We start from the raw sequence: 15,171 nt of genomic DNA, 5'->3' as shown, positions 1-15,171 counted from the left end.
ATTGCTTTTTTTTGCATTTCCCAAGATCTTGGGAACTTCATGTTTTATTGATGACGTTTTTGCCTTTCAGGTGGCAGAGGAAAGCTCACTAACCTAGTAGGGAGTGAACTGCAGACGGAGCGCAAGACGAAGTTTATTATTGTTCTGGCAAGCCTGGTGAGTCTTAGGTCAATCTTTTCATTTCAGGGGGGCTCACAAGGCTGAGATTTGACACAAACTCTCAATTCTGCTTTCAGAGAAGAAGATATAAGGCATAAACCACATACCTGCACAAGGATGATCTACTCCCAACTCTCCCAGCCACACTGCCAAGGAGACAGACAGGATAACTCTCAATTCTGGCTCATTATGGACTTGATGGTTATCTCCCTTGTAAGTTACTAAACCCATTTTTTTTGTTTTGCAACACATCAATTTTATGGCTGAGGCTGAAGTATTTACTCGTCCTTGGGGTTTGCAGTTGTTGAGATACAGGATGGAGACACTTGCATGTAAAATGTGGCTGAACTCTGCTATCCGTTCAACGGAGAGTCAATAGTGCAGGAGTTAATTCATGAGAAGAAGGGAGTGAAAACACACTAAGGTCAGGATCTCATGACCCACAGTCTGTCTATAACTCTATCTGAAAGACCTTGTAATAGATAGGTATGTGGCTTGGAAAACGCACAATATTGTGTTTAAGTGAGGCATTTCACAAGTTTTGTAACATCACACTACTGGCAAACTTTCTCTAGCACGTATCATATGCAGATCAGAGTTCTCTGTGGGATGGAAAACGTTAGGGTGATGAAGGTTTTAAATCTCATGACACACAAATTGATACGCCAAAAAATATTTACAAGCTGGTGAGCGTCCCATAAACTCACTGCAAAGATTTTTCTCTTCCGCTAATTTACACCAGAGCTCTCGTCCTCTCCATAGCATCTCCCAGCAGCCACGAAATGCCAAGCCCAGGTAGTTTCTCCATGTTACTCACTTGCTGCTCCTGCTCACAGCACCATGAGATTTGTGTAGTGTCAGCATTGACGGTTGATTTCCTGGCTTTCCATCAGCTCTTTGCTGGTGTGATGCAGACAAGGTTCAGGTTTCCAACTCGGGAAATCTCAGGGGGGCGAGAAGCCCACCTTGAAGTACCATTTCAAGGCATCTTCCTTTCTGTTTTGCCTTTAAAATAGCAAACTGCTCAGCCCCAGAGGGAAAGCTGCAGAAAGCCACCACCTCTCTAGTGAAACATGGACCTGGTGAAGCACAAGAGCAAAGCTGAGGTCATTAGGGCTCATGGGCTGGATGTTTTCCATTTGATCAGCTGGCCCTGGCAACCAGAGCTTGAGATCCCGTGCATCAACTTTGCTCCAGACTATCGTATGAGGGCTGGATGGGGCTTGACATGGTCTGGGAGATGGAAAACTTTCGCAGGCTTGCAGGTTTGCAGTGTGGACAGTAGGTTTGATCTTTAAAGGCTGCGGCGATGGCATCCAAGCGGTTGGTGGCATGGTCACACTTGGCCAGATGCTCTCTGCACCAAAGCCATTCTCCTAAGTGGACCCAGGAGATGACCTTGCTTGAAAAGAGAAAAGGAGGGGAAGAGAGACAGGATTCCCTAAATCCGGACAAGGTCTCTGAACAAGACAGCAACACAGGCTGCTGTGGCCAGGGGAGGTGGCAGGGGGCAGGGACAGCCACCACAGAGGGACAGGAAGGAGCCACCGCTCTCTGCCACCTCTGCTTCAAACCTCATGATTCCTGAGACTGCTGCCAGCTTCTGGTGTGAATCGGGGTAAAATCACTGACTTTCGGTTCCTCATCTGCAAAATGAGACCTGTTATACTTCCCTTCGGAACTGTTCTCTCTGTTTACAGCATGGGATGGTTCTGATGGAGTGTGTCTATTGCTGCCTGCAAGTGCAAGCTCCACTCAGGATCTGGAGGTGTTGCTGGAGTGTTGATTCAGGGGCATATTTGCACCCCAACCCTCAAGGTTGCCTTTGCCCATGGAAGGCCCCTTCGTCTTTCACTTACAGGTTTTTCTTGCAGCAATTTGAAAAATAAAGGGCAGGAGGAAGGAGGGAGAAAGCATTAATGCTCCAAAATCAGTTCCAAAAACATTTCCATCTTCCGGCAGAATAGCAGCTGTGGCATGTTCAACGCTGTGTTCGGTGTAATGGCCACCAGCTGCGGGGAGCCGCTTTTTTATTGACCAGAGCATTTCCTCAGGGCTGCAATAGATACCAAACACCTCCGGCTCCAAGTTTTGCAGGTGCCCGGAGCTGGCTGTGCCTTCAACAGCTTTGCCAAGGAACTTCTGAGGCTGAATTTCCCCCACATCACCCCTCTCCTCCTGCAGCTCTCCAGCCTCCAAACAGCAGTGATCTCGCTCAGGATGGGGCAGTCAGCGCCCAGGTCTTCTTGCCCAATGCTCCTTAAAGCCCAGTGCACACCGGTCCCAAAGCCACGGTAATTAAAGGGCATTGAAGGAGGTAATACCAAAGATAAATCACATAGCAAGAATAATTTAAAAATAACAAAAACTAAGACTTTGATTAAAGAAGATCTTTTGAGGAGGGGGCTGGATATAATCTTTTTAAGTGCTCTATTATAAGCACCGAGTTATAAATAAATCCATATTTTAACATCTGGGATTCATAACATCTTGCTGACAGTCAAATCTCACAAAAGATGTGGTGAGTTCTACAGATGTGGGAAACCTCATTCAATGAGCTGCATAACAAAGGAAATCTAGTTCTTTTTCATTATTTATTGTTAACTCTGTGTGTCTCTGGTGACCGGTAGAAGCGGCTGGGTACAGCGGACCTGGCTCCAGAGGGGGAGCAGAGCTGCGGAGTCACCCCTGGTTAAATGTCCCCTTGCTCAGAAACCCACAGCAGCATCCTTGCCTTAAAAGCAGGGGTGAGACAAATACTCTGCACATCATGGGCTGCCTGCAGCGTATAGGATTGCAGTCCCTCCCTGATGCTCAGGGCTGGATGTTCGTGCAATAACAAGGTCTGCAAATAGTGAGGGACGAGAAGGAAAGCACTGCCTGGGGTATTAAGAAGACACTAAGCTAAGGGATGTACCTAAGATTTGCATGAATGCCCCATCAGTCCCAGCATGGCACTTTAGCAAGGTGAAATAGGGGGAAGGAAGAGAAAAGAAAGGTCATGACACCCCATTTTTCCATCTCACAAACTGTCATGAGCCACCGCAACTCCTCCAGCAAGGGTGTAACTAATCAAGGCTACGGCCCTAACATTTTATAATTAGCTGTTCTACAGTCTCAAAGAAATGAGGGGAAAGTATTGAAATATTTTCTAGCAAAAAATAACAGCAACCCTATTACCACAAACTAGACCCAACACTTCTACTGTCACAGGCTTTACAGCAAACTGAAATCTCCTTTCTACCGGGTAAACCCAAGGAAAGTAAACAGTTTATTATGGTCGCGTTTAATTTGGGCTTACACAAACTTGGAGCACTGAAGCCTGTGTTTAATGCGTTTGTGGTGGTCGGGAGGTTTTTTTTCCTCTCCAAATAGCTTACCCATTGATTTTCCTCTTAACAAGTGCTCTTGTTCTGACAGTCTCCGTGTTCAGACTAAGAGGTCGCAATCTTCCCGTCGGTGATATCCGAATCCTCTAGTCGTGGGCATGGTTATGTTTTCACTAAAAGAGGATTATGACCTATTAATCAATAAAGATGAAGAGGGCTAGTAAAGCCATGACAAAGACGTGGTTATTTTGCACAGCCCTGGAGAAACAGGCAGTTGCGAGAGGTATGAAAGAAAGCAGCATCTCAGCAGCGTTGTCTTCAGTCATGGGATTTCTGTGTCCAACAGGAATGGGTGGTGTGAAAAAAAGGGTCCTGCAAAAGAGCTACTGTCAAGTCTTGAATGATCAGTCTGCTATTTCATTGGGACCAACACAGTACAGGTGCTGAGCCATGGGAGAGAGGAGACTGAAATGCTCCCCTGCTCTTCTAAAGGTTACGAAATTGGTGAAGGGCTTGGAGGGGAAGCCGTACGAGGAGCGGCTGAAGTCACTTGGTTTGTTCAGGCTGGAGAAGAGGAGACCAAGGGGAGACCTCATGGCGGCTCCAGCTCCTCACAAGCAGAGTAGGGGGGACAGGCACCAAATTCTTCTCTTTAGTGACCAACAACAGAACCCAAGGGAATGACAGGAAGATGTGCTGGGGAGGTTTATGTTGGACATCAGGAAAAGGTTCTTCACCCAGAGGGTGCTGGACACTGGAACAGGCTCCCCAGGGAGGTGTCACGGCCCCAAGCCTGACAGTGTTCAAGAAGAGACTGGACAACGTCCTCAGACACACGCTGTGAACTGTGGGGTTGTCCTGTGCAGGGACAGGAGTCGGACTCCATGATCCTTGTGGGTCCCTTCCAGCTCAGGACATTCTATGATCCTACGAAATCTCAAAGTGCTTTACGCCGGTGGACAGAATTGTCTGTATTTGACAGAGGGGGAAACTGAGGCACACAGAGGTGGAAGGAGTTGTTTGTGAGCCTGCAGGAAATGGGAGCCAGGGCTGGAAAACAGAAAATAGGCTTCGTGAGCTCAGTGAGTCCAGCCCAGCTGGCTGCATTGCGTGACTTATGCTGAGAGGCTGGCAGGACTCTAGAGCTGAGCTAAAGCACTGAAACTGTGAATTTCCAAGCTTTCAAATGTTTGGATAGGCTATAAATATAATTTTAAGCTCCTAATCCCTCCTTGTCAAAGGGTGTAATTTTTTTTTTTCTTTTTGGTTTCAACCTTCCTTCTTTTTTCGTTTTGCTGAGCAGCCTCAGCTCTGACATCATCTGAGAATTTCATTTAACAAAACGTTTTGAATCATTTGTGCTGGTTCTGGTGACTCTGCCAACGGAAACATCCCCTGCAGCAATTTTTAAAACCTTGAATGTGCATTTTTTTTTTCCTCTCCTGCAGTTACATTCAGAGCAATTCTCTTCCCTTAGCTCCTGGCCAGCTGTCCCAGAGGAAAGGTTTGCTCCAGGATGCCAGGAGAACATGGCTTGCATAACCAGGGAAAGCTCATCTGGATACAGGGCAGCTTCCCCACATGTCCCTGTCCCCTCTATCAGTCCCTCCTGAGTGAGTACAAGGAGGAGGAAGATGGGTTGAGGGAACATTTGCTGCGTGCCCAGGGCTTGGAACATGGCAGGGCGGCTGCATCACCAAAGCGACAGTGAAACTCAACAACTGGTAAAGGGAGAGGACATCACTGGGAATGAAAGCTGTGATCAAACCACACTCTATACCTACCAATATATGTATTTTTTTTTAATTATATGACAGTGTTTGCACCTCCTGCTAAGCAACATTGCTCCAGAAATTGATGTCCTTGTTTCAGGTTCTCCTTCACCCTTTTCAAATTGTTGCATGGAAGCAGTAACGTCATGTCCTAAAGCCAAACAAGGCAGAGATGCAAGGATCCTAGCCCTTGAAGTCATATTTAATACTCAACAGCCTCCAGGTATCAAAAACAAGCAAATATACAAAGTGTCCCTCAGATATGCACAACTGCCAGATGTCATCCTTGTCGTGACATGCAATGGGTAACAGTAGTTGGTGTCTGAGGTCGGTTTTAGAAAGCAGGAATGACCTTTGCAAATCCTTTACCCTCAACCATGTGTTTCTGACCTACCAAACCCAAAAGACATGCATTAAGAGCCTCCTCAGAAGGATTAGGACTGGGGGAATGAAGCCATAGGTTATTTCCAAACACAATGGCCCCTGAGTCCCCCCGGAACCACCCCATGAAACCACATTGAGACGTGTCTCTTCCAACAGCAAAAGAGACTCCAAAAAGGGAAGCATGTGAGATTTTATGGCACTATTGTGGATCTATTGATACTATTAGAAGCAAACGCAAACACACTGAGGCTTATAATAAGAGGGTGTAATAGATAGTAAGTGCAAATGACTCATTCACCGAGATTTTCCAGGATTAGACAGCAACAGAAGGGCAACGGCTGTGTAAAACGGACTTTACAAAATAATCTTCTAATAAGATTTTAATAAACCTGTTAGTAAATTATAATGCTCGACTTCAAGAACTGTTTCTCCCCTGCAGTGTTTTCCTGTGGAGTTAAAGCTGCAATGTTCTCCAACGTGCATGATACAACCTTGACTACACCATGGGCAGAGCTGGGCAAGGAAGGGATTCCTTGGGTCAATGGATGAACAGAAAATCACACTTGTGGGGGGAAGCAGACTCCTAAAAAGCTGTTACAGGCCCCATGCAACATAACTTTTTTGAATTAAACTCAATTATTTTTTTTTATACTGCTCTTCTTGTCTCTTCTTTCTGTTGTCTCGAGCAGCTTAGTTTAAAAAATAATATAAATGGTGTTTCTTGAAACAAAAAGCTCCCTCTTTTCATTGCCCTCCAGACTGCATGTAGCAAACACTGGCTTACCAAAGCCTTCCCCTAAATCCCATGTCTGGACACGCATGTGCAGGGAAACTGACACATTTTTGGTGCTTTTCTTAGAAGTCTGTCTCCTGGGGTCAAGTCATTACATGGTAATCTTGGCTTTCATTTGGAGGAGAGAACTCATTTTTGCAGCTGCCACAGCTGAGGAGAAAAGCTGGCATGTGTAAATGTTTAGGAGCTTGAAAATCAGAGTGGAAACCAAAAAGACCCAAGTTTATCACCTCTCCTGAGTCCTCTCAGAATTGCAGCATGGTTGTGCTTAAGCTGGGCCTGGCTAAGTTGCTCTTATTTCCTATGAGTTTATGGGCATTTTGGCCCCGGCAGGACAATGTTCATCTTCCTTTCTCGCTTTCTCCCTCTTGTTAAATGGGGTATCAATGATTTATCCTGTTGTCTTATAGAGGTTTCTACCACCCACAGATGTCACCATCATGTATACATTATGTTAACAGATGTATCTCAAAGCGTATACACATCTTTCACGTTTACATTTTTACTCTTTGGGGAAAGTAAAGGGACAGAAGCATAAATACAGCTCCTTGGTTTTACAGGATGACTTGGGGGACATAACCTTCCGATGGGGTGAGATACATCAAAACACAAATCACCCACACTGCTACACTGGAGACAGGTTACTTTGTGGGGCTGCCCAGGTCCCTAACACCTTTGCACAGTTAACAGGTGTCATGGGAGGCAGAAGGTTGTGTCCTCCAGGACTGTTAGTAGTGCAGACTTTAGGAGACACACAGACTTCTGATGGTGAGCATCCCAGGAAAGCAAGAAGTCCTTTCACACAGGGACAGGAGGCCAGTTCAGCACAGTGTTGCTCCACGGATCAGCCCTGACTCACACCACCACCTCCAGCATGCCATTTGTCACCCCTCGGTGACAGAATCTTTTTGGTTGGAAGAGACCCTCAAGATCATCAAGTCCGACCATTAATTAACCTGATACTGGCACTAAACCATGTCCCTAAGAACCTCATCTATGGGTCTTCTAAACCCCTCCAGGGATGGTGGTGACTCCACCACTGCCCTGGGCAGCCTGTTCCAATGCCTGACAACCCTTTCCAGGAAGAAATTTTTCCTAATATCCAATCTAAACCTCCCCTGGTGCAACTTGAGGCCATTTCCTCTTGTCCTATCACTTGTTCCTTGGGAGAAGAGACCAACCCCCTCCATGCTCCAAGCTCCTTTCAGGCAGTTCAGAGATCAGAAGGTCTCCCCTCAGCTCCTGCTCTCCAGCTGAATGCCCAGGTCCCTCAGCCGCTCCCATCACACTTGTGCTCCAGACCCTTCCCCAGCTCCATTCCCTTCTCTCAACTCGCTCCAGCACCTCAAGGTTTTTCTTATCATAAGGCTCACCAAAATTTCCCATTGTCTTAATTTATAGCAGGGAGGCTAATGGGTCTGACCAAGCAGCCCCAGCAAGGCCTGTGTCCCTGTCTCTGCCCGTCACACCCCAGGTGAGGCTGATGGGTGCTGGGATGGGGGTCACAGCCCCTGTCCACACAGCAGGAATCTCACCCCGCAGACTCCGCAGAAGGTGGCTGGGGGCTCTGTAACCTTTTCAAGCGCGGCAGACGGCTGCTCCACAGACCAGAGCCAGAGCTCAAGAGCATTTCTAGATAAGCACAGCAAGCTGGGGCAGCAGCACCTGCTGGGAAGGCAAAAAGGAAAAGCCCAGACTGATTACCTGTTGCAGATGGTAGAAGAGGTGGATGCTCCTGGGTCCTCTGGGGTCAGGCCACCAGTTTTTGAAGGTCGCCTGTTTAGGCTGGCAGTGAAATTACCAAAGGATCAAGATTTTGCCACAAATGGTAGTTTTTCTGTGCACGTTCCACCTTGCAATGCAGAGCTTGCTCTGCCGAGGTACATGTGTGCAGCAGGTGCCTGCAGTGAGGTTTCAGGATTCCGATAGAAACACCTGAACCCCTGCATGGGGTAACTCAAAGTCCCTGTTTTTGGAGCTTACCCACTGCACTGATACCAGAGGAGCCTGGCAACAGCTGGCATAGGCTCAGTCTCAAAAACTTGTGTCTGTGGCCCTCCTTCTCCAAAAGGACAGCCCCAGCTTGGTGCCTCAGTTTCCCACTAGTAAAACTGGGGGTAAAAGCCAGGTCCTGCTCCTCAGGGTGCAATGAGGGTGGCACGGTGACACTGGGGAGCACTGAGACCTCAGACGTGGCAGTTATATCAGTGGCCCTGCTGGGAGCTAAACAGCTTTACAGCAGAGAAGAATTTGGCTCAGAAGCCTCAGTATTGATCACAAGCATTTCAGGAGCATGACTTGTTACCAAGCCCATAAAGCACAAGCAAAGACAAATAATAATTAACTCTCTGTATCTAATTCCACGCACTTACCCTTTTCAGAGCAAATTTTCCATGCTGCCAGGACCATGCTGGTGGCCCTGGGCAAGTGTCAGAAGGATAGCGACAGTTCACAGATAAAACCAGCACACAAATGCAGACCTGATGCTCTTTTTGTATCTGCCATTTTTTAACAAGCACCGTCATACGGAGCTCTGTCATTGAGAAGAAAGCACCAAAATGTCACCTGTGACCACCATGGCCACCAAACACTGCTTCAGATTGTGGTGACTCAGTAGATTTGTTGTGAGACTTGCTGTGAATTCAGTCAATCAGGTTAAATACATAAAGATGCACACACATCTATTTGTATATGTGTATAATTTGTGCATGTGTTTTAATGCTGTTTCAGTCCAGCTCAAGAATCACAGAAGCTGCCCAGGGGAAGCAATGCCTGTGTCCCAGTCCTGTGGGCTTGCAAAAACCTTCTTTAGAGGAGAAAATTGAGCTTTAGGTATATAGTTATTTTTAATGGCTTTAGATCCTGGCTTTTCTGCTCTGAAATGAAGCACTTGCAGTGGCTTAAGGAGTCTCCAGCCCTCTCCTGCCCTGGCAGTGCCGGAGGAAGGTGTGGAGGCTCCCCAGATGTTCCCATTCACAATCCAGACCTTTGACTCAAACTTTGCATCAGAATAGATTCGTGCTGAGATTCTGGAGTCTGAACTCACGGGAGGCAGGGGGGCTGTAACTTTTTCAGACAGCTCAGGTATTTCCTCCAGAGCTTGTCTGTCACATCGCGGCAAATATGTTTGCTCCAGATGGTGCTTTGCTGGTTGAGAATGGGGGGCGATGAAGGCTTTAGGATGCCTCTTGCAAGGAGGGCAAGGGCTGCTGAGGGCTTGCAGGCAAAGCCCCATCCCCAGCCTGCAACCAGACACAGCAAGTCACACCAGAGGTGTGACATCCCCATCATAAGCCACCAAAGTGACAGGGCAAGTGGCTTTCCAAAGTTCATGGGCAGAGACAGTGGCTCGAACCCCAAGTGGTGCCAGGCCAAACTCATCACCCTACCTGGATCTACGGGACGGGTCTGGAGCAGCTTCACTGCAAACTGATACACAGACAACAAAAATCGCTTTTTCTCTCTAAAAGCTGCCACCAGCCAACCCAAGAGAAGCGAAACAACACTCACACCCAGTCTCCCTCGCAGTTTACGATAAAGAGCTTTTTGTTGCCTTTTTAATTTGCAAACTTTCTCTTCTGCCATTCTCATGTACCACGGTTCCGGAGAACTCACATAATTATTTTTACAAGAAACGCTTTCAGACAAATAAGTCTGGGGAGGTTTGTAATTTCTATTACCTCATGGCGACTCCATTGATAGACAGCAGCACACCTTGGGAGAATTAGAGAGCATAAAGTAATGGAGGCTTTTGTCCTCTCAAGACAGAGCTGCGAGAGCTGCCTGGCTCACTGCCAACACCACCAATTACCAACCTGGAGCAGGAGACAGGTCCTAGCGCTGAAAAATGACCATTTTCCAACGAGCCTGGTAATGATGGAGCTGTACTGTAAGCTACCATTTCCTTCAGAGCCTGTGAGGCATCCAGGACCACGATGAATATTTTAGGCCTCCTCGATGTTTAGGGATGGTTGTCATCCCTACTTCTGGGGAAAGACAGAGTTTCTATTTCTGCTTCGTGCTTTTGCTGATGCTCGCAACTCTTCCCTGGCTTCTTCATTTTTTTGGAAGCCCCTTCTGCCAGGTTGAGCTTAAAAAGCAACTTTGGAGGCACTGTCATTGGCAATTATGCTTGAAAGCCAGAGATTTAATTATTGTGCGAGAGCGATACCCTCGAAAGAGAAATTGCTACGGTCCCATCACTTGAGACATTTCAGCGCTCAAACAGACGACTCACGAAATGTCAAGGAGTGAAAAATACAGCACTCATGCATTTCCCACCTCTAAATCTTGGTGCGAGGGTTTCTATTGACACCAAAGTTAACTATTAGTTGGGTTAATTGAGGACACAGGTGCCCCACTTGAATTCAGCTGGCTGGGTAGCACATTTTATTTTGTCGTACTTATTTTCCTTGCCGCTAACCACTGCTAGTGAGTGGTTGAAGCCACACGGCACTTTCACAATTCCCATTTCATGCCTGCATTTTAAAACAACATTTATTCCCTCGGGTTGATGATTTTTGCGTGTTTGTCGGGAGGTCAACAATTATATCAGTACTCCCCAGCAAACGGGTCATATTATCCATCTCTCTCAAATGTATGGGGCGCCTGTACATTCAGGAGAGCCCCATCTTACGGTGCCTCTATCTTTACTGAGGATTGACAGCATCACAAAATGCATGAAAGAAGCACATTTCAATAAATGCAAAAATAATTACCCAGAGAGTATATAACAGCAGGGAATATAGGGCCTTAAATGCTAAAGATCTGACTGTCTACCAGCGTCAGCTCAAACCAGGAGCAGGTTTGCAGAAGCTGATGGAGTTGTGCTGGTGGAAAATCAATGAGGAACCGGAGGACACCTTCTATCACATCTTCATGGCTGGACTCACTCACCCAAGGCTGTCCACATCCCTTCCACTGTTCCCAGCACAGGTGAACAGCTCAAAGAGCAGCTGGAGCAAAGTCTTTGATTTTCCACCTTTATGTCCATCTTTCAGGGGAAAAAATAAACATAACAAAACAACCCAATGCCCTTGTTCAACTTGCATTTCAGACGCGTCGGGTGGGAAGGAGCCCTGGCACCAAGACAGGCAGCCCATGAGCAGCTGCGGCAGCTTATTGCGATTGCACAATGTGTTAAAAATTAAAGCATTCACTTTATCTGCATGTGAAACAGGACAAGTTGGGGACACAGGGTGAGTCGGGGCCACTGCACCAGCTGGAGGTGATGCTGGACATGTGATTGCTCAAGGAAGGTTGGTTCAGTGGTGGTGGTTTCTTTTCCCATGTCCCTCTGTCTTTATTCTCAGGTGGGTTGCTACAGTACCCAGCAGCAGGTCACAGCCAGATACAGCTGGTAAGCCATTCCAGAACCGTGCTTGGGATGTGTTTGTAAAATCAGAAAAAAACACTTGTATCTCCAGTCCCAGATATTCCTGATTTTTCCATCCCCAAACACCAAGAGGCTTTTTACCCCAGGGACAGTGATTTTCCTGCTGCAGGGCAGACACAAAATAGGCAGCGAGGAGCTTGACATCCAGAGCCTGCCTGGTTCACACCTCTTATCTCACCACCCTGTGCCTCACGCAGACACCTCAATCTGGTCGTCTCCCGCTGGGCTCCCTGCCCCTGCTCTGTGGCGGTTGCTCTCTGCCAGGTCACTTATCACCACCAGGGACATTCAGCAGGGAATTTCTTCCCACCGGAGCATCGCTTGAGTGGTGCCCGGCCAGGAAAAGCAGCTCCAGGCTGGTGCTGCCAAAGGAGCAAGAGGGGGCTGAATGGGGTCTGCATGTTGCTCTGGTTGTGCTGGGAGAAGAGGATGCTCCCCGAGAGGTGAAAACACCATGTTAAAAACCACACCAACGTGGCTCAGGTTAAAGAGAAACAGATCTATTTTTTTCCCCTCTCTCTCTCTTGAGTCCATTTGTTGGAGGAAAGAGGCTCAGAGATTCAACAACAAAACACACGTTGAGTGAAACAGGGATATTTCATTCAACATACACAGGAAAACATCTTATGCTGGTTGAGGGCTATTTATATTTCTGTTTAAGCTTCCCCTTATTTATGTAGTAGCGCTTTTAGGTTGATTTTAAAACAAACAAACAAAAAGATGCTGCTTCAAAAAGAAAAGCCAGAAAGTTTCATTTCAAACCTCTCTTCTCTTTCACACACACACACAACTATGGGCAGCTTGAGGTCAGAATTATTCACCACCTGATTGAATCACTAAATACTTTCTGCTATTCATGGGACTCCGTCTCTCACTGGCTTTATTTTGTTAAAACTAATACAAGCAAGGGAGAAAATGTGTAACCCGCAGGTCACTGGCAGCCTCTCCGAACGTTTTCCAGGGTATCCCCTTTCCCTCATACCATGGGTTTCATGCCAAACGCAGCCCGGGGATGGTGACAAATGACCCCCCCACTGCCCTTCATCTCATAGACACGGTATATAGAGAGGTGATATTATGTCTTGGTCCCACCACAGCAAAGCCCACCGGGTCCCCTGGGGTTGTGCGGTGAGAACTGCCCGGCGCCAGGACCCGTTTGGGGCTCAGCAATGGGTGTTGTCTCTGAGGGGGAGGAAATGAGGAGCCAGCATATAACCTGAACTGGGTCACCCTCGACCCAAACCCTGAAGAGGAAAGCCTGCACGCATGACGTCTTCCTGTTAGGAAATATTAATCACAGCCATGTCCAAACATGGTAAACGAAACCTCAGGAAAACCACTTCTTTGGCGGTCGAGTGCTGTACGCCGACACATTCAGGAAGGCCCTCGTGCCTCAAAGACAGGGCCCACCCGTCATCAGGGCACCATCTAGAATTACGTATTGCCTCCATGACATTTGCATCTTTGAAGCAAACTCTCAACTCATCCCTCCTGTGCTTCTGTACAGCTAGGGGCTGTCACTGTGGTTTCATGGGCTGGGCAGAGAGGCACAGGGTGGCAAACCAAGAAATCAGAAGCATGGGGCAACCACGAGGTTATGGAGTTAAATCAAGTACGGCAGTAAAATCAGCTTGAAGTTGTTCTCAGTCCACCCTGGTTGTTCACCCCCACACATCACTATGGTTTGCTGTCCTTGCAGTGGTGCCATCAGGGTGACCGGTGGGACTGCCCCATCAATCACACACACTGGGCAAGATCAGAAGTAAAAATCCTGGTGGCATCACTTCCCATGTTGGTATCAAAGTGGCTTTGGCACAAGAGAAGACCTTTTTCCCACCATTTCAGCTCTAATGTTTGAAAGCTTTAACTGGTAAAAGGACTAGGGGTGAGATTTTCACAGCAGTCTCCTCTAAAAGAGCCATACCACACTGAAGCTCTCACCTCATCTTCACTGCTCATGGTCAGACTGAGGACCTTCCCGGTGAGATACTCTTGCTACCAAAACCAAAAGGCATTCTAAGAGGTTTACACCTAAAATAATATCCCTGGAAAGAGGTGGCAGATGCTGGCTCACAATACTCTGTGGGAAGAACCCCAGAGCTGAGGGACTCACAAAAAAACATGGATGCAGAGGGGAATTTGAGGAGACCTTGGTATTGCCAGCCTCATGCTCCTCCATGGAGCCAAAGAGCACAAATCATCCCACCTTCATGGACTTGATCTTACACAGGGACTCCTGCAGCTCGGCTGTACCCAAGCCCTGTGGGGTATAGCTGGGTGACATTTTAAAGATCTGCACCAAGAGCAGGCAGCTTCACAGCATGAGGACTCTGACCATGCCACTGGCTGTGGGCCCAGCCCCAGCTCGTGGGGTGAAAATCCAGCCGAGTGCCAAAATTGGGAAACACTAGGTCAGTCTGCACCTTGCCAACCGCTACAAGGGGTTTGATCCTGGCAGTGATGATCTCTGAAAGCTCCTGGTGGTCAGTGGGAAGCATGTGGAGATCCTCAGCTGAACACTGCAGTGACCGGAGCTGGGCAGTGACCTGGTGCAGGTTTCAGGATGGAACCCCCATCCCAGCTGTGCTGGGAAACAAACTCCCCAAAATATTGTGCTTCTTCCTTGTGGGGCCTTAAATGTCTCTGGGGGCCACGCCTTGCTCATAGGGCCAAAGTCCCTTTCAGGGACCCAATTCTCTCTGTGGGACAATTCGCGCTTGTGAGGCTCAAACCCATTTTGGTGGTCAACCCTTGCCCATGGGGCATAACTCTTTCTTGGCAGCCCAAATCCCCTTGGGGGATTAATCCTTACTTGTGGGGCCCAAATCCCCTTGACCCTTACCTGTAGGGCCCAAACATCCTTTGAGGATAAAATTCCTTTGAGTCAAAAGGCCCCCCTGGGGGCCAGGCCTTGATGCATTTTGGGGTCTACGCCTGTTTGTGGGTCCCCAAACCCCTGTGGGCTCCAAATCCCTGTGGCACCCAAATCTGTTTTGAGGTCCAAATGTTCCTGCAGATCCCCAGCTCCCTGTGGGACATAAACCCCCCCATGTGACCCACATACATTTTGGGGTCCAAACCTGGTTTTGGGTCCAAACCCTTGTGAGTCCCCAACTCCCTGTAGCCCCCAAATCTGTTTGGGGGTTCATGCCTTGCCCATGGGTCCCCAACTCTCTGTGTTGGGACACACACCTCTATTTTAGGGTACAAGCCTGTCTATGGGTCCAAACGTCTTGTGGATCTCCAACCCCCTGTGGCACACAAATCTGTTTCGGGGTCCAAATGTTGCCTGCAGATCCCCAGCTCCCTGTGGGACACAAACCCCTTATGTGACCCACA

This window comes from Patagioenas fasciata, chromosome 2 (genome assembly GCF_037038585.1).
Source record: "Patagioenas fasciata isolate bPatFas1 chromosome 2, bPatFas1.hap1, whole genome shotgun sequence".
Taxonomy (NCBI): Eukaryota; Metazoa; Chordata; class Aves; order Columbiformes; family Columbidae; genus Patagioenas; species Patagioenas fasciata.
This window is presented reverse-complemented; position numbering follows the sequence as displayed.